General features: G+C 38.5%; 1 protein-coding gene across 1 annotated transcript in view; it reads right to left on the bottom strand.

Annotated features, from left to right (window-relative positions):
* Nucleotides 1-21,424, bottom strand: part of KTN1 (kinectin 1) — a gene marked incomplete in the record, with an annotated part of 2,305,074 nt that overhangs the window by 738,175 nt on the left and 1,545,475 nt on the right.

Raw genomic sequence — 21,424 nt, 5'->3', positions numbered from 1 at the left:
TTTCTCACCCTCCGACCCGGTTACTGTTGTGTTCTTAAACACTATTGTCTTTCTAGTTGCCTGCCCCTTATGTTAATTTGACCATATATCTCGTTTCCTCTCTCCTTTTACTGCCTGGTGTGAGTAAGCACAAAATTATTTTGCAAAATCACTCCCCTTTCAACTATTTAAATTTATTGGCCATTGTACTGTATTCCATAGTACTAAAATACAATCTTGCTCTTTTAAAAATAGTAGCTCTCCACTAAAACTTAAACTTTTTAGACAACTAAAACTTAAGTTACCCACTTTCATATTTAACTGCTTAGTGCACACTGCAGTGTTTAAGATAAGCCATTTTTTTCATCTTACCTTTAAGCATCTATTGCAAGACCACTAGTTATTGGAGAGCTCACATTCTGCCCTTGACGAAATTGGGTTGGGGCCAGTATACGGAGGTTTACTACATCTCTATTGATCATCTCCATGATAATTCTTCCCATGGCTTTACATACACGATTAGTGAGACTTATGGGTCTGTAGTTTCCAGGGTCTGTAGATGGCCCACCTTTGTGCAGGAGGATTACTGATGCTGTTCCCCACTCTTAAGGCATTGAGCCTGTTTGGAAGTTACAGTTAAATGGCAATTCCAGACGGCCTGACAGGTCATGTTCCAAGCTATTTAGAAGGCATCCTGGGATACTGTCAGGGCCCATTGATGTAATGTGCTTGTCCTTAGCATTAAACACCTGCCCCTAGTGACAGCAGGGGAAGTTGTATTTGATACTATTTCCTGAGCAAAGCTTAAGTGGGAGAGTGGGGCAAAGTTGGAGGTGAAATTACATGCTAGTAGGTTTGCTGCATCTTCTGGCTCAGTATAGGTGGCTCCATTATAACAATTAGCTCTGTACACAACTGTGCATTGCTTTTGAGGTTGCAGACATAGCCAAAAAATGGCCTCTGGTTGTCCTTGGCCTGGGAGGCCAAATTTACCTCAAATTTGGCTTTGGCAGACTAGATGTCCTCTGAGTTGTTTGTTTAGTTTGATCAGAGTGCTTTTGTCCTACTAGGTATTACATATCCTAATTTGTGTCATGATTTTCTTTCTTCTGATGTTGTGATTCCACAAGGGTGGCTTGTTTTCCCAGTTAGTTATGTACTTCTTCCTGGTGGGTAAAGCTGCCTCTATGCAGCTATTAACATGCTTACATAGGGTTTTCTGTGAACAGTTTCGCTTAGGCAGCAGTGTTCTCAGGGTTTATGGGGGCTTGAAATGTTGCCAGGTTATCTCAGCCTTAGAGTAGCTCCTGAATATTCTAGGGTTAGCTTGAGTTCCAGGTTTTATTTTTACTTCAAAGGAGATAATTTTATGGTCTGACCTTACCAGAGAAGATATTACACTAAGGAGTGTGCAGCACTCTCCCATATTATAATTTAAGGACCAGCTCCAGTATGTTTGCACCCTTGGTCAGTGTACTGACAGTCTGTTACACAGGGTTTATGTTTACAAAATCTAGGAATCTCTGTGCCTGTATGACTGGCATGGTATACGATTCCCAGTTCATAGTGTGGTAATTAAAGTTGGCCATGAACATGGTATTAGGTTGGATGGTGAATTTCTAATAAAGTTAAATACATGTTACGGGTTTCCTGGGTCATAGAGGGGGACCTATAGAGTACAAGGAAGTGGTATGGGATTTTGCCTATGGTGATTCGAATGTAGAGAAGCTCAAGTGCATTAACCTGCTTGACCAGCTTTGAGGTATATTTACTTCTAATGTAAATCAAGACACACCTGTCTGCATAGTAGCTGGTCTAAATGAGTGGTAGGCATGTCTTAGTGACAGCACAGGCATCAGCATTCTCCTGGGTGAGGAGAGCTTGTAGGGAGTGGAGGTTTTTTTTTTGTTTAGACTCCTAGTATTGAGCAGTAACATCTCTAGATTTTCTTGGTTTTGATTTGCTATGTCAGAAGTACTTTCAGTTTTGGCATTGCCTAAAAAAGGCACTGTGGGGGAGGACAATGTTTTAGCTGATATTTGAAAGCCTAAAGTGGAGACATGCAGACCATCCCTGGCACAGCAGTGTGGTCTGTTTACAATCTCCTTTCATACTGGCAAATACTGCACCACCTTAGAACATAAAAAACAAAGCTAATTGGTAAAGTCAGTCATCTTCTGTTCGTACTGTGGCATCATACTTGGAGAAGATAAAATGTTGCTCAATGCTAGGCTCATAGCAGCATGGGACACACAGTTCCATGATGTCTCTCTTCATATAGTCTAGAAATGTATGTCTCAGGTCATTTACACCCACGTGGACTATAAACAAACCATACTGGTACTTGTGGTCCAATAACCTGAATGTGTGCATAAAGTGATGGATCCTGGCCCCTGATGAGCAACTGACCGTGACTTTCTCCTCAGTCATCCTGGGGAGAGGGGCACCAGTGTCTTACATTGGAGTCTCCAATGACCAGAATTTTGGATTGTGTGGTAGCTTGTCTTATGGGCTTAGAAGTAGAGACTCCATGAGATGTGACTGTATGCCTTGATGTGGGTGCTGTTTTGAAACAGATCATTTGGGGCTGCTGACGGTATTTGTTATGTGTACTTTATCAAGGAGGTCTTTGGAGTTTAGAAAGGTTACATTTAAATGCTTTGGGTCTATGTGTCTGCTTTGAACTGTGTGTGATGAGTTCAGTGTGTGCTGCTGAAAACCTGATTGATATTAGGAGTGCTTTTATGTGACAGCTTTGCCTCCAGTAACATTGTGTAAATACATCTCTCATATACTATATGTGTTATTTGAGAATTAACTGGTTTGTCAGTAAACGAGGCAATTTCTACACAGTTTCAGGATGCCCATATCCACCATGCTGGTAACAGAGAGAGTGGAAAAGTTCATATCCATGGCAACAGGTCCTTTGTTATTGATTAGACAGTTGCTGCGAGAATATAAAATAATGTCAGGAGTATCTGGTTTGCAACTCTGGGGACAGTGATTGTCACTGCAAACTAGCTGCCTAGTGTGCAACTAGTTGCTGGTGAAATTTCAAGGGTGCTTTTACAGGAAAAATGTCAACTCAGAGTGTCTGCATCTATACAGGGCACTGCCAAACACTTGAAGGCAAACTGATATACAGACTCTGATGAATTACGGATAAAGTATTTGGGGAGATATTCTGAAGTTAGGTTAGACTGTAGCAAATCAAGCAGTTCTTACTGAAAAGAAAGAATTAGCTTTGTCCAAAATGATGAAAACAGGGGATTCCCCTGAATGGCTACTACTAGTGCTTGTCTCACCACAGCTTCATGCTGCTGAGATATAATGCACCTTTGCTTCTTTTCTCACCAGCAGCACAAATCCCAAGATGAGAAGCAGGGCACACATGATAAACGGTCTTGCCTCAAATGATGCAAGGTTTTGTAGCCTTGTTGTAGCCTTTTCTTTCCTTGAATAGCAACCAGACCAATCAGGAAGGTCCAACATAGACAATCACAGCCCAAGCAGAAGTAGTCAGGAATTGATAAACTCTGCTCCTTCTCTCACCAGGAGCAATGCAGAAGCACTAATCCCAAGATGACAACTGAGAGGCAGAATGTGGGCTTTCCAATAATTGTGGCCTTGAAATAGATGCTGCGGATTTTAAATGCAAGATGGAAAAAAATGGGTTAATATCCTAAGAGTAGCAGTATGCAGTCAGATATGAAAGGGGTTAAACTTAAGCTTTAGCTGCCTTAGTGGGGGATCCACTCATTTTAAAAGAGCAAGACAGACTGGAAGGGGGTGGGGTAATTTGTATTCTGCTCAAAGAAACACAGTGGGATGTCCAATAAATGTAAATAGTTGAAGGGGTGTGATTTAACAAAATGATAATGTTGTGCTTACTCATAATAGCCAAGGAGAAGGAAGGAAGGAAATGTGTGGTCAAATTAACATAAGCGACAGGTAACTAGAAAGACAGTTGAGTTTAAACAACACAAACCAACAGCACCCAGGTCATCAAAAATTCAAAATGATGTACACACGAGACTGTGGATCAGGCAGGCAGCTGTTTAATAAACAATGTGTATTAAACAGCATTGAACAGCTGCCTGCCTGATCCACAGTCTCGTGTGTACATCATTTTGAATGTCTGACCTCCAGGGTGCTGTTGGTTTGTGTTGTTTTATCAGTATCCTCAGGCACTTTACCTCCTTGTGACTAACAGCTGAGTCTAAAAACACAACAGAACCAGGGTGGGGGAAAATCAATTTCTGTGTAACTCACGAGAGAGACAGCTGTGGTTTCTTTCCTAGTTTAAATATGACATTAAAAGCAGAACATGAGTAAAACAAAGTGTAAAGAAAAATAAATCACAACACACAAAGCAGATGCAGGCAAAGAAGCAATACAAAATACAAGAAAGCAAAAACAAACTAACCTTTCCCTCACAGCACAAAGGAAGGATTTGGTTTAAGACTAACTTTATCCTTATGAAAACTCAGTTAAGGTTGATTTCAGAGCACTGCTTGTACCTCAAACTCTCTCAGCTGAATTAACAGCTACCAGAAACATTTTCAAGAAAAGGTGTTTCAAGGAGGCAGAGATGACATTTCAAAAAGGGGTTGTGTTGGTGCTTGCAAGTTCAAGGTTGGGTCTCATGGAGGACTAAGATCTTTGATTGGATTCAACAAAAAAGTTCCCCTGAGGAAGGACTTACAGACTTTAGAAGCCACTGAATATGAATTTGGACCAGTATAGCAGCGAACCGGACTTTAATTGTAGAATAACTTACCCCACAATGTAAAAGATCTGTTAGAAATTTTAAGATGACGGAAAGAGGAGTTGAAAAAGGGTCTACACCTTTGGCAACAGTCCATAAAGAAAATCTTTTGAGAGGTAGATATAATCTAGGTAACTCTGGAAGGTAAGGACATACTATTGGCCATCACAGAAATTGGAGAAACCATGTGGTTAGTCTTGAGGGTCTTGATGTCTGGGTGAGGCTTGGTGAATAGATGAGACAAGCTCTGGACTGTTACCTACAAATCATGGAGGCTGCTAAAGATAAGGCCAAAGCTAACAGAACCAAGTTGTCAGGGCTAGAAAAGGGCAACAAGGATAAATATCTGCCTTGCACAAAACTGTTTTCTATAAGAGTTTGTTTTTTAGTAGTAAAAGTGGAAAGGTATACAGAACTCCATAAAACAAAAGATGGACAAGAGGATCCTTCAGCTCTGAGATGCACTCAGCACCAAAGATTACACAGTTGAGTGTGTCAAACAGTCAGATCAGAGACTGCTGGAGCAGTCAAATCTGACAGAAGAATGTCTGGAGGAACTTTTGGCTCTAAAGTCACAGCAACAGAGAGGCACTGGGGAAGGAGGAAAAGTAAGTGGAGTAGAGGCACCAGATGTCTGCCCACTGAGACGGAGATGTAAAAACTGCCATGTCTAGCCAAACCTTTATGAAGGCCCATTATGAGATCCCAAATGAACTTCACAAGCTTCTTAGAGGACCTGAATGACCTAAAAAATGCTAGAAAAGGAGGTCAAGAGAGCTTCCTCTCAATGGGTCAAGAATTGAGAGCACCTTTTCCTTGAACACAATCAGGGAGAAGAATGGGCTCTGAGGTAGATGGCATAGGTGTGAAAGGTCTTGGTGAAGATGAATGTGTAAAAGCCAAAGTCGAAGAAGCATAAAACGACAAAGGTTTTTGGAATCTTAGGCTCCAAACAGATAGTCAAAGAACTGGTTGACCTTTTCCTTTTCTCCTCCTCCTTGTTCTTACTACCAGCATTGTCCTTATCTCTGAACATTTAGAGCTTTACTTCTCAACTCCTTTGGGCTGCTGACAGGAAGAGGTTGAAGCCAAATGAGATGAGGCTGAATCTCCTGCTGTGGCAGTAAGGAGACCCTTAATAATCAGCTTATTTTTCCTGTCAAGAAGAGCCCTCTGACCAAAGGAAGCATGATACTGAATTCAAGTGCTCCACACCCAAATATAACCCACACTGCAAATGGGGATCCTGAGGTGGTAGTGTATACCCACACGTCTGGCATTTCAAATGAAGCAAAGCCAAAAAATGTAAAAAAAATAAATAAGCATGCTTAGGGAGGCCTTGTAAGAGGAACAGAACAAGAAAAAAAAAAAAGAAAAATTGTGTGAAAATTTTCTGAAAACCTAAACTCTCGCGATCTTTGTGATAAGGGTAAAGCCTGATAAAGAAAAAAATCACTAATTTCAAGTCAAAAATTTGCTGAGTGCTTGCACTCGCGTCTTACTCCAAAGTAGCAAAGACATGGGGGACTTTCATAACACAACGTTATGGGAAAGGGAGTGTGTTGGTGAAGCTCTGAAGTAAGGAGCCAGTTCATATCCACTTCGAGGTGGAGAACTCCACCAGCTGAGACAGAGGACAATACAGAGACAGACTATTTTGCAATGTATGTTGCTAGCAAAGCTACTACAGACATGACCACAAACGTCAAAACACATCTCGTAGCTTACAGATTATAAACACCACTTACTGCAGGCTGGTACCACATGCTGTTCTACAGGTTTCTAGAGTCAAATCACCAACTTTCTAGAGACAGTATAAGATCCCAACAGAAGACAAGTTACACATGAAAAAAGCTAACAGAGAATAGGAAAGGCAAGGTCTGTTACCAAAAGGGAATAAACCACATAGTCTAATTTGTCTCAAAGAAAAATATGGATTAGATTATGGTGTTTGGCCACTGATTTGAGCCTAATGTACATTCTCTTCTGCCCATCTAGTATCAAATACACCAAAATTATTGTCCTAGTGCTGTATTGACAACAAAGTATTTTCATATCAAGACATCATTAACTGCTTCTTCCCTCGAACACCAAAGTCGGCATTACAATTTATTTTTTTCATCTGATGATCGCTAGTGTGCTTACAAAATTACCAGAAGAACTTCACAGTTACCAAAATATTTTCAAAAAATTTTACCTGAGATTTTAGAAAGTCCATGGTTTGGGTACAAGATTTGCCATGCTAATGTTTCCAACTTGTCATATAACACTAAAGATGCTAGTGACAGGGGCATCTACAGGAAATAGTCCATAGAGAATGGCAAAGAAATTGCAACATTTTGAAGAAAATGATATGCCAAAACAGAAGCCATATGGAGTACAAAATGATGATGTCTGTTAGCATCACAAAAATGTTCCATCTTCTCATTTGGGGTTGGAGGTAAGAGTACCAAAATGCTATTTCTTGTGCCTACACTGATGGAGAGAAATTTTGGTAAAAGGCCTACTATGCTGCATGGTATGCTATCTGGATATCAAGCCAACATTTTGCTTAAGTGCAACTTATACAGTCGTATCTGCTCAAAGGGCAGAACTCAAAGCAGTTTTACATATACTGGTTATTAGTGATGGACCAATGAATATCATATTAGTGTCCATGTAATTTTTCATCTTATTGTATTTGTTGATTTGGGTTTTAAGAAGAGGATAACTGATTCACAGAATAAACTTTTACTGACTGCTGAGATTTTGCAGTAAGTTTTCAAAAAAGGGGCACAATACACTACAGTGAACATTCTGTTAGGGTAAAAGCACATTAAAAAGCTACACACAAGCATTCACTAATACAGTGGTAGACTCAATAAGCTAAAGATGTGGCATTTGAGGGGGAACTAAGATATCCTAGTCCTGTTCTAAGTGCGGTCAGTGTAGTGGTTGAGCAGATTCCTCAATCTAAGAAAGCTTCTCGTTTCCTCCACTTGTAAAAGTTCAGCAGAATGGTGATCCAGTTGTTTTAACCAAGCTAAAATCTGAACAGGAAGATGGAGACAAGCACTCGCATTGTTAAAATATTTTTAAACACCTTTATTTAAACTACATTTTAAACAATGACACAGGTAGATGCGAATAGAAAAAAGTAACATTTTTCATCACTTTCATGCAGTATACATAATTTTATCAGGCAGTATGCATATATATATATTTTTTTAACAATCATGCACTCCAACATTAAATTGCCCAGTTCCTGTCTTCCCTTAAACCACACTTCCCCTCCTGAACATTATTCTGCATGAATAGTTCCCGCAAACTCCATGCACTTTCTGCCTTCCCTTTTCTACATATTACACCCCACTGATTCTTTTATCCTATTTAAAATATTCAGTAGTTCAGTTGCAGTCAGTTTAGAGTTTGATTTCCTTTTTCTAGTAATCACTTTTTGGCAGCCAATAGCTTTAACCTAGGCAAGGCCTTCCTAAGGTTTCGGATAAAATACTACACAGAAATTTGAAACTCTGCCAAAGTGTTACACTCCCTAAAATATTCTTCCAACTGCCTCTCTCTCTCATTACACCTCCAGCATTTGCCATCTATCTGAGGAAAAAAATCCCTGAAATCTGTTTGGGGGTATAAAAATACCTATGCAAACACTTTCAAGCAAAAATCCTAAACTTTCTGGACTTTGTTGCATACTTAAGAGCCACAAATATTTAATCCCATTGCCCATCTGTAAATTGCCTTTCCATCTTCTCAAATCTTTTCTAACCTCATCTAATGGATTCTCCTAGTTATCATGTGACATTTCACGTGCTCTACTAATTATTAATTTTCAACAACAGCTTTTGTTCTACACTCAACAACTCTACAATACCTGGTCTATCACTTAGCAGCCTCCTACCCTTTTCTATTTACCAATACTCTCATTAGTCCATGGTAGGGAAGGTAGTCTCCAACATGCAGTCCAAACTTCTGCTTGGCTTTATTCCACTCTACTACCCTTCCCCTCTCCAGTGAATTGCTCTCAAAACCTTGGTTCCATTGCTAATTTTCTTCAGTAAATTCCAACCATTATTTTGCCTATTTCCTATAACACTACTTGCAGTCATCCCTATTGACAAAATCTCCTTTCACCACAGCAGTGTTGGCTTAGTTCTAATAATACTTTACGCTATTTTATGAACACAGTACTCTGTATGGTTATTCTCCTCTTTAAGGAGCTAAATCTAAAACCCTGCTTTCTCCTTACTTCTCAAAATCCCCATCACCTCTGTTTTATCATCATCATCCCTTTCCACTTTGGCTTACAACCTTGTGATAACCCTTTCTACTTTTTGTTCCCAAAGTGCTAAATGTTTATCAACTCTGGAGTTGTCAAAAATACTTTCTCAACAGTCACCTTTCCAAAATCATGCATCCATCCATTCACAACTCCTTTTTACACATTGGGTCTCGGTGTTACTAACAGTTAAAATAATCTAGAGCCAAGGTTCACAGAACCAGATGGCATATTATCCAAATACTTTATTTTCCCTTTATCTCTATGCAGTTGTTCCTCCTCTTGTCCTAAGAGATTCCCGTTATTCTGCAATACCTTTGGCAACCACTCTAAATAATTTCTTATCACTTCTTTTCCATATCTCATTCTCTCTTATTTCTACCACGTTGTTAAAACCCATTTTCATTTTATCTCACTTACCAGTGCCCTCCTGAAGAAATTAATCTTTTAAAATAACAAATCATTTCCACCATCAATTTCTTACATTCTTCTCTGTTTAGCAGATGAGAAGAAAGGGAAAGTTCCAGTGCCTCATTTTTACTTCATTAACTTGCATCTTTATCTTAGCTTTTATTGGTGCATGACTTAAAGTTATTGGTGTGTCACAAAGTTTCAATTAAATACATATACTCCTGTGAAATAATTTCTGTCCAGTTTAGACCAGTTCTTGTATCTTTGGAATGAATATGCATATTCTGTTTGGCTTTGTTAAGGGAAAGTCTTGCCTATTCAACCTGGTAGGCTATGAATGAGGGAAAAATGGTGCATACCACCTACACTGACATGGACAATGAGTTCAAAACAATATCTCACTCTGGCATTGACAAACTCTCAGGGCTAGGCATAAATCTCTATGCAACTCATTGGATTGCTAACCAAATCACAGACAGGACCCAACTCATCCGGATCCGTGAGACCACCTCCACCAGGAGACTGGTCAACAGTGGAGTACCACAGGGCTTTGTGTTGGGTCTACTCCCATTTGTCATCTATTCTTGGGAGTAAAGACTAATGCCAAAGGCCTCTGGCTCACCCAGTTTGCAGATGATTATAAATTGGGAGCTATCACAGATTACCCCCAAAACAGCAACATCCTACATGAGGATCTAATACAAACAAATAGCTGGTGCCAAAGCCTCAGATTAAAACTCAAAGCGAGGAAATGGATTATAGTAGCCTTTGGGGAAATTGTCCATCCAAGCTAATCACTCCATTGATAAAACACCCCCTAAGTTGTCTAGATTTGTTAGGGATCTGGGTACATACATAGGCAGTAATCTGTCACTTAACCAACACATAGCCAGGATAGTATCAAAAACATTATATGCCACCCAGCTCATACAAGGGTATGGCATTCACATCTAAGGAAGTTATAGTACTACTCTGCTCAGCCCTGATCAGACCCACCAAATGAGCACAATGTCCCCTTTTGCTTGTACCTAACCAGGCACTTCCAACAGCTGGAATGTTGTCATAGCTTCCTTATTGGGGGAATCCAGGGTATGAATACCCTTGTCCTTCACAGATTGCCTTAATGCCCTCTCTCTGTACTCGGTTCCCCACAGGTTACTTGGAGGTAATCAATGTCTAGTGTATAAGGCACCCTCAGGTCCAGCTCTGATGGATCTCTTGCACATCCACAAAATAATTAGCACCAGAAACACTAGAACCAAGAACCTGAACTTTACCTGTGACATGTATGGAACCATGCTGGAGAGACTGACATGCATCTCAAAGGATTCCCACACTATGGAATAAGCTCCCCGTCTACGTGAAAAAGAGTTCATCTTTGACCCTATACACAAAAAACCTTGATCGTGGATGGGAAATCGCAAATTCACCCCTGGTGTCACCCAGGACAGAGGTCAACAATAAGTAATTCAATTACCAAATAACATTCCCCATAAACTTTAGCGCTTTGCTAACATTCTCACCATAAAGACATCCAATGAACTCTTGGACAAAACTGGTTGGGTTGCACTGCTATGCTTGTAAAGACCCTGGTGGCTGTTAACCTAGTATAAATCTATGAACCAATGTCCCAGTTCCTGCAACTGAATTCACGCCTTCTATACCAAACATTCTCAAATTCCTTCATACGTCTATGCTCTTTTGTTATATTTTCCCTTCTTGGTCTCCCCAAGACATTCTCACTACTAGAAATCAGGTTCCAACCCCCATCAATAAATAATATTCATTACTGAAAGTGGATTATTTCTCCCAAGTGTCTCTTAAGAACCATAATGGTAATTTAGGTGGAATATAAATACAGTCTAGCATAATCCTCCTGATCTGCCAATAATCCCTTAGTATCACAAATCTACCATCATCTTTTTCCCCCACTTCTATCACTACTGGAACAGCTCTAGCAATAAACATTACTTATCTTTTCCTTTGTCTCTAATATTCTGCAGAGTGCCCACTTTGTAATCCTTTCACATAGTCTTTTATATACTACCATGTCTCCTGTAACATTACTATTTGTACCTTAACACTTCTTAATATAATTCAATGCTTTATTTTTGTCTATACATGTAAGACCATTTACATTCCATATTAATACTGACATATCAGTAATTAGGATAAAAACCTATTACTCCCACTTACTATACATGACCATTATTTGTATGACTATAATTATTTTGCATGCATATTCAAACTTTTAGCTTACATGCCCACATTAACATCTGGCTGCTGCTTCTCATTTCCATTTGAACCCATCTCACATTTTAAGACTATTTGTTTCAGTAAAACCACTCAAAAAACTAAATAGATTTTTCAGAAAATCTCATCATCTTTTAACTTCATAGGTTGGTACCAGGCTATTTTTCCTATGGCCTATATAAGCCTAGCCAAAAGGTACCCTGGCTTTTGCCACCCAAGAAAATTATTTTTCTGTGCCCCTGTCGAGCAGAGCCATGGAAGTGCGCTCCGGGGTGAATTTCCCATCTCCCATCCAATCAAGATTTTTCTTTAAGAGTGCTAATGAGGAGCTTTGTTTGATATAGATAGGTAGTTTGTTCCAGAGTATGGGAAGTCTCTGGGACAGGAATCTATCCCTCCAGCACGTTCTGTTTATTGTGGTGACAAGGTTTAGGTCCCTAGAGGGTGTAGCTTGGAGGGATTGGATTTCTTTAAATGAAGCATGTCCAACAGCTCTAGGTTTGACATAGCTTTGTATGTTAGGCAGAGATCGCCTCTGAGAAGGCGATATGCGACGGAGTAAAGCTGGAGTTTTTTTTTAAGACGGTCTGCATACGGCATCTGTTTGAGGCCGGTAATCTTCTTTGCGAGGTATTTCTGCGGCCTTTCCAGTTGTTGTAGATGTCTTGTGAGGTACATACCAAAAGGGGCATTGTACTCTATAATGGCTCTAATGCATGACGAGTAGAGGAGAACAATTATCTCTTTTTTCCTGGATGAGAAACCTTTTGTGATGGTGTGCCACATAGGATTTCCTGACTACTGTGGCGAAGTGATTATCAAAGGAGAGACTACTGTCCACCTGTGTCCCAAAGTCTCTTATCACACTTTCGGTGTTAAGTAGACTACCGAACCACAGAAAACTATTTACTCTATCCAAAAATACAGTTTATCCCTTCAAGATAGGAGCACTTGCTCCATAATAATGGCTGCACTCACAGACAATACATATTCTAAAATTCAGACTACCCGTGCAAAAGTGTGTCACAGCCTCCTGTGTTCCCACTTAAACTAATTGCTATTTGCTCTATTCTTATTTCTATTCCCCTCCCAGATGTGAAAAACAGTGTACATGCTTTCAGTAAGCATCAACTTTTAGCCCTAAGAAAAATGCACTGGCTACCTTTAAATAAATTAACTAAATTGTGTACTGTTATATTAGATGCATTAAAGTGCTATTAATTTTCTTACTGACATTTTTTTACTATAGCTGCTGGGCAGGCAACTACTTTTATAACTAATTTACTTCCCCCAACTAGTTTTTCCTGAACTGCTTGAAGTGTACTTTTAAATGCTACTTACACTATACATTGCACATGTCACTTAGAACACCCTGTTCAGACCTTTCATGAATAACTGCTTGCACTTGTAGACTTCTTGTCTCAAGTGAAAGCATTTACTAATAGGAAAAAATGCTAATAACTTTGCAGATGCAAGAACTACCATTCTCCACTCCTTTTTAGCATTTTTTTTCAAACCTATTTGCTTAAAACACGTCTATAGTTTTTATTAAGGTTAGCAGTTCAGATATCCACCTCTATAAAAACAAACTATATTTTAATTCTAAATATATGATTAATATAATTTTACATTACCCAACCCCCTCACCCAAGTTCACTATCACTATATATTACCTTACTTCTTTTCAGTCTTTTACATTGTAAAAGCCGAATATATTACAAGAAAGAAAAATATTAAAATAAGAAAGTAGTCAATAAGACTCCCCTACCTCACATTTAAAATATCACTGTCTACACAATATTTATTTTAATTACTTTATTTTACATTTGATGACCGTGAATGTATGAGTCAAAGCCCTTTTTCAGCAGAATCCCGGGGAGAAAAACTCCATAATAATACAAGCAATCTAAGCTAAGATTATACAAACAAGTTAAAACTTAACATGGTGTTTAAGGCTACATACTATATATTTGACAATAAGGTCCAAAGAATAAAGAAGCAACAGAACTGTAACACCAACGTTCTAAAATAGCAAATTCAGTACCAATGTCTAAAGAGGTTATTACAGAGAAGAAAAGGAAAGTGTAGAGATGGCAGGAAGAGGCAAGAAGTCAGTAAAATAAAGTAGAAAGAGGTAAGTTAGTTAAATGAATATATTCAGGGAGGGAAAGTGTAATGGCAGATCCATTGTCATTTGAAATACTCTTTTGTGGCCAACTTAAAACAGTTTGGGATGTTTCAAAGTTCTGATTTCAAGAGGGAGTTTGTTCAATGCTATAGAGAGGTGGTAGCTATATATGCTGCGTCCTGACTTAGATTTGGTTTTGTAAATATCTAATAAATCAAGGGATGAGCTCCAGAGATTTCTTATAGGGGAATAGTGAGAGATGAGAGAAGACAAAGCTGGACAATAGGCAGGCTGATACAGAACTGAGTGTATGGTTTGGAGCTGTGAGAGGAGTAGGTGAGGTAGTTCAAACCAGTTTAAGTGTTTTAGGAAGAGACAGTGGTGAGATTTATAGGTTTGTTGGGCAGCAAATCTAGCTACATTGTGGTATGTTGACTCAAGCTTGGTAAGTAGAGAGGAGTTTAGGTTAGTGAGAATTTGGGAGCAATATGTTAAGCGGGGTAGAAGGTATGTGTGTGCCAGTGTGATTCTAGCTTCATGGGTGAGAAACTTTTTGTTTCTGTATAAGAGTTCTGATTTCTGATGGGTTTTCTTGAAAATTATTTATGTGATGGTCAGATTTTAGCTGATCAATGGTAACACAGAGGAGTTTTGTGCTGGATTCAGCTTCAATAGGGGTATTTGTTAAGTGACATTATGGAAAAGGAAGATTTGATATGGTTATCTGTTTTGGGGAGAAATAGTTTTGTTTAAGGATGAGCTGATTGTTGGAGAGCCATGTCTCTACTGAATTAAAGGAAAACTGGCTTAGCAGATAAGAGTTCAGAGGGAGAATTAGCTATGGTTATGACTATAGAGTCATCAGCATTTTGGACTATGGATGAATGTGGACAGTGGGAATGGAGTAGGCTGAGGAAGATATTAAAAAACAGTGGTCCAAGAATGGATCTTCGAGGTATACCCATTTTTATTGGAATATTTATTTTAAAATATTAAAAAATGTTATTTTAAAATATTAAAAAATATTTATTTTATTGGAATATACAAAACCACTTTACACTATGACATGCAGTTTATATAATTTTTTACCCAAATATTAACCAACTATACACCAAAGTACTAAAACACCTAATAGATAATATCCTATCTCTTACACAACACGGTTTCAGACCTGCCAATAGAACCGCTATAGCCCTACTCAGCTTCATGGTCACAACAAACCAACTCAAAAATAAAGGCCTTCACGTGTCAACTCTCTTTTTGAACATGTCCAAACCGTTCGACACAGTATCCCATCAAATCTTTTTAAATAAGTTATACCACTATAACCTATCAAAATCCACTCTAACCTGGTTCCACAGCTACTTAACTGACAGATACCAGGCTGTGAAATGGGAAAATTCTCTGTTACCCATAACTACAGGAGTCCCACAGGGGTCTATTTTAGGACCTGTACTTTTCACAATTTTCACAAACTACCTCCATACCTCCACACAGCATGCTTCAGTACGCAGATGATACTACACTAATCTGAGCTGCACAAAATACTCCCACCCTCCTGCAAACCACTCAATTAGCACACTCAGAAGTAGAAAACTACCTTACCAAAGCCCAACATATCCTCACTCCTAAGAAAACACAGCTAATGATTATAACCAACTCTAACAAAAAACATCAGTAGCAGTCAGTTCACCATCTACTCGACAAACTCCACCCCTATCACACCAGTGGCACAGGCCAAGCTATTCATAGACTGCCATGTAAAATTTGATTGTCATCTCAACTTGACCATAAAAAACACATGCCAAAATGGGATCTCTCTACTGCACTAAACCATTCCTCACCAACAATACAAGAGCCACTATTGCACGCTCCCAACTTCTGTCCATCCTACTCTATGCATCCTCCATTCTAACTAATCTCAATAAACCTGACCTAAGCAAGATGGAAGCCTATTACAACAGAACTCCCCACTTTGCTGCAAATTGCCCATACAGATCCCACCACTGTACTGCTCTGCACCAGCTCCACTGGTTTGAACTGCCCAACCTACTAACTTATAATCAGCTCTGCCTTTGCCGCTCTTTATATTACTTCCCCAATAAGTGTCCTGCCCTCAATAACCTACTGCAACAGCACTCAGCCACAAGACCTCTTCGATCATCAAACAAATTATTACTACAAGTCTTCAACAGTAATAACAGTTTTGGTGACTCACTATACAGTAATAGTGGCAAAAAAATGGAACACCCTCCCCATTAGCATACAAAACACATCCTCTAATGCCTCTTTAAAAACCTCATCAGGCAACATCTGAGACAAACTATGACTGCACACCATGCTAGAACAATCAGACAATGCACATTTACTGATGCCCATCTTATTTTACTAAATTCCCACTCTTACGAAACTATACTGACCCAATCAAGTTAAATAACTGCTACAATTTAAACCAAGACAAACTAGTGCTATCACTACCCCAGTTACAAATGGTTTACCATGCAACTGTGTAATGACATTTATTACTTATGAAGGTTTACCTATCTCTACTGAAGCTGTCAATTATTACCGCAAAACAATCTAAGGTACTATGTATATAGTGTATTGTGATTCAATCCACAACTCTATACCATGGAATTTATTTAATGATTATCATTAATGAATGTTCTTTGAATCCTTGCATTTGTACTGTCTTAATACCACTGTAAATATGCAATACCAAATATTTATGTCCTGTGATGCTGTTTAAACACCTTAATGTATCTGCAACTTTTAATGGGCAGCTTTTCTCCCCGGATGACTGCTGAAAAAGGGCCTTTGGCACAGGCAGACACCCCCGGTTAACAAATTTAAAATAAAATAAAATACATAAATATTAAGATCAAAAATGGTTTACTCAGAATTGCTCCTCAATTCCCTTCAGTGCCCTTATAAACATTAATGACATGAAGTTTAGGCTTTAGCGTTCGTCCACCAGTTCAATACAGTGAACGCAACCTTCAGTCTTTTTCAGTCACTTCTTACAATGTTACAGTTTACACAACTAATCCTATAACAGGAATAATGTGTTGCATTCTCCCACTTACTAATTTCATATTGTTACTGGCGTTCTTCCTAATCACCTCCATTCTCAGAAGAATGATAATCAAATCCTCTGCTCTCTGCAGAAGGAAAACTTTTGAAGGCAACCTGATAGCGCAGCTTAAATCTGACAACAGCCTCTCAACATTCCTTGAATGCTGGAATAAACCTGCTTTTCTTTTTCTTACTGTGCAATGAAAAATTATTTCTGCAAATACTCTTTTGTCCTCAGTTTTTACTGCTTTTCCCTTCTGCTACATCTTTGTCAGGAGCAACTCTTTCTAAATGCAGGATTGTATCTTTACTAATACAGGTCTTAGCTGTCTTTCCATGGCCAAATTGAAAGCATAAACCCTGATGTAGAACACCAGTCCAGCTGTTTATCTGTACTTACATAAAATTAATATAGTCTGTTCTTTCCAGTTTCTCTGGATGTTCCATCTCTACTATTTTTAAAACAGGTCTTCTTGAGAAGTCTCGTGCTCAAGACAACCGTTTCCTCATTTCAACCACTGACTGCTAGTTAAAACAAATTCTATTTCTCCATCCTTTTGTTATTTGATGTTATATTTCTTCCCTCAGTATTCCCCTTAAACACCTGAGTGCAATTGATTTATTTTTCGTACCAAAGCTGAAACAAGCTACTTTTTTGCTGAATACCTGCAAAATTCTTCCTAACCAGAGTTTTTATTCTCCTTTTCTGGATGACTTTCTCTTACTTCCGCCATATTTCTTCTTAGCTGGCATCAAGAATGTAATTTGCATGCAATAACAGAATTTTACCCAAATTGATAACTTTCACTGGCTTTTTATCACTTCCTCAGTTTTCTCTGGAAGAGCTCTAAACTTACTGATTAGTGTGCTTCCATCTTGGAAGTCTCCATTTGTTAAACAGTTTTATACACTTTAGAGAGGCTGTTATATCAAAAGATCCTTCTGTATTTTTTCTTGCACTGCATTTTGTACATCTTTCCATGTTTTTCTGTGTTTTCAGAAGTTTCAGGGTTTTCTTGTGGCTCTGAAATTCTAGTTTAGACCATCACTGATCGCATTTTATACTATATTACACCAGTCCTCATCAACCAAGACTGAAGTAGCAGACATTTTGTCAGCTCAGCATCTGAAACCTTCCCAGACTACAAGGCCCCTCTCTTTTTATCCATGATGCTTCTAGCAACAAGTTTCTTCTTTAAACCTCTGGCATTATTTATTAAGGTGGTTAAGTAGCAATGTATAAAAAATTAAATTAACCAAAAATGGCCTTGCTTATTTAAATCTGAACTTATACTAGGTACATCAATTTCATGCCAGAGATGAAGAGGTCCATCATCTTCAATCAACAGCAAAGACTCCCAAGTTTATCCTCATAGGAATACAAAACTAGATCCAGAGATCATGTGAGACTTGGCAGTCTTTGCACAAGTACTCAGTAAAGCCCATGTAGCTGTTGTACAATCATAATTCATGGATGCATTCCGATAAGGCTCAAGAAATAGCCATCTCTAACAGTGTGAGCTTTACACACAGATGCCAAAGATTTATTGTATTCGTTTTAACAGAACATAATCACTTGGACAAAATTTTAGAAATGATGTAACCAAATTTATTTTCACGATACAAACAACTGCAAATCCCTAATAACGGATTGGATTCAGTCCAGGAAAAATCAGCAGCCTGTAGACGTTCATACGATATAATAAATATCTGATTCTGTTAGAGAGTATTTGGGAAACAGCACAAGAAAGTTAAAAGACTGACCGAGATTAATCTCAATGGCCTCCTTATCCATAAAAGAAGGGCTAGTTTGCAAAGATATTCCATCCTCATTAAATACTTAGTAACATTTGATCAATGCTTATAATTCCAAAACCACTCCGAAGTAATAGCCATTAGAACATTTTCCAAGACCCAGATAACAGATCTACAGTCACAGCTGGCTTGAAAAGAACAGTGAAGGTTTCTAAGCCAAAATGCAAACTACTAAGGAGTGGTAGAATCCTTTACATCATGGCAGATATGGAAACTAGCTCTATAAAAGGCTTTGTAAACTTTCAGTGAGGGCGAGTTAGGGACTTGAAGATATGATATTGCTATTAGGTGCAACTCTGATGGAGAATAACTCATATCAGTATTAATTATTTATGAAAGGTATTCTAAAAATGTTGTACTGGGAAGGTGAAATGATTCAAGCCTTTGGAAGTAGCCCATACACAAAAAATGTCTCTCCTTACTTTTGTATGGTTTTCTAGCATAGGGCTGCCATGCAGATATGAGAATTTTTTTTCTACTCTGTTAAGAATGGTCCCTGGCAATTAACAGAACTGGAGTAACATGTAGCGGAACAGAGGGAGTGAAGGTTTCAGGGAGACTGGCAGGAGAGGTGGGTGTAAAGGGTTCCCAAAGACCTTATATACAACGACTTCTCCACATCAAGCATAAACAAAGGGAATTAAACTTGTCAAGGCCAGAATGAAGCTACAGTAATAATGGACTCGCTCAGCTTGGCTTTCTGGATGAATCTTGGAAGAAGAAGAAATGAAGGAAAAGCATAAAATAGTCTTGTGGGCCATTTCTGGATAACTGCATTCCTGTGCGTGTCCCCCCCCCCCCAAACAATGAGAAAGGAAAAGTTGTTATATCTGGCACTGGTCGGGGAGAGACAGTGCATGCAGTATAACTGTCACCTCCACCAATGGGGGACTTTGAGTTACTGACTTACTGAGAGACTGTTCACATCACATCAGTAGATGACTACACCTGTCTGTAAGAAAACTTCCCTCCTCAATCTACAATAAAGCCGATTGCAGAGTCCACTCCCATATCATCAAGGCTTCTGACAAACATGCATGGAACCACACAATAAACTAAGGTGACTACAAGAACACACATACAGTGGATTTTTCTAAAGCAATGATCATACCCAGCTTACATAACAAAATTTCCGTGAATGTGTTAGACATTATTAAAAGAACATGGAAAAACACCATCAGCCAAGATGCATTTACCAACACATTATGTCCAACACCCACCCTCACATATAGAACAGTCAGCATTATCAATAGGATATTTAAGAATAACTCATACAGTAAATAGAAATTATAACAGCAATAAAGAACATCAAATGGTAAAAATGCGGGGCCTATAAGTATTGTAAATACATCCATAAAGATCACACAACAGTAATCAATCACAACAGGACCCTAAGATCGCTACGCCTTGTTATAGTAAAAGTGAATCATTGGTACATTTAGCCAGCTGCCTGTCCTGTGATACATTTTATGTAGGCAAAACAAGGAGGTAGGTAGGTCTGGAACAGAATTTATCAACATACTTTAAAAACAAGGACAACAAAAAAAATATTCCAAGCAGTGCTTTAATTTTTTTTTTTTTTTGTCATTGGCAAATGTGAAATGTCTCCTAGAGGGAGTAAATCGGTCAACACCATAACCTACACAGAACTGAATTGTCAGCCGCTCTTAAATGTAGCCAAATCCACCAAGGTCAAATTAGCACATTTCAGTTACTAGCAGTCTTAGATTAAGAGCTTCAAAGTTGCAAACCGTGTATTATAAACAAATACAGGCTACATATCTAGTTAACAAATACACTTTTTACACACTTTTAAATCCATGTTTTTTATCATACACAGTTCCATGAATTAGCTTGTTGTTCTAACATTTCTAGCAATAAACGGGATTTTGGGTTATATTATTTTCATTAAGTACAAGTAATGTTTTTTAATATATTTAAGTTAACTACATTTTTTTTTTGACATTTAAGGCTTGCACTTTTAATACGCTTTGAAAGACATTCACTCAGTATAAGCTGGTTTTATGTCATGAGACTAACTTTTAAAACAGGTAGTACTAGATTTTAGCAAGAGGCTCTTAATCCATGTATGAAAGGCGTTAAAAATGAATATAAAAATCTGGTTAACTATTAAAGCAATTATTTCTGGCACTTTTGGACTTGCTTAACTGGCATGGAAATTTTGTTTTTGGTTTAACTGTTTATTGCTTGTGTGAATAGCTTGGTATTTCCTACTAGACTCTGAAGATGAGAGGTAATAGTTCTTATGGCAAGGAAGAACTCACAAGGAATAAGTATAAGTTTTGCCTTGAGTTCTACAAACGCCCTCTGAACCCTCTTGTCCAGATAAGAAAAAATAGCAACTGTTCCATGCTCATTCCTGGACTCTACCTCTAGTGGAACTCTACACAGATGCACCACTGGGACTGGATACACAGTTCTCTTTCAAAATGTACAATATATTTTTTCTATTCCTAACATTAAACAGAGTAAAGACTTAAATCCTGTGGGCATCAAAATACTCTCCTATGAAAAGCATACAAGGTGCATCTGTCAGGGTAGGACCCTGCATAAATAAAGTTAAGGCTGTGAAAAAAAGAAGTTATGTCTTACTACAACGTTCCATCCGTATTGATCTTTGTTCATTCATTACTGTTGGGTTATCGGTTCCGTTCTCGGAACTGAGCTGGCCAATATCAAGCTTGCATCAGCCAAAAACTCT

This window comes from Protopterus annectens, chromosome 6.part0 (assembly GCF_019279795.1).
Source record: "Protopterus annectens isolate FY-2018-M chromosome 6.part0, PAN1.0, whole genome shotgun sequence".
Classification (NCBI taxonomy): Eukaryota; Metazoa; Chordata; order Ceratodontiformes; family Protopteridae; genus Protopterus; species Protopterus annectens.
Note: the sequence above shows the minus strand (reverse complement) of the source record. Positions and strands in the feature narration are given on the sequence as shown.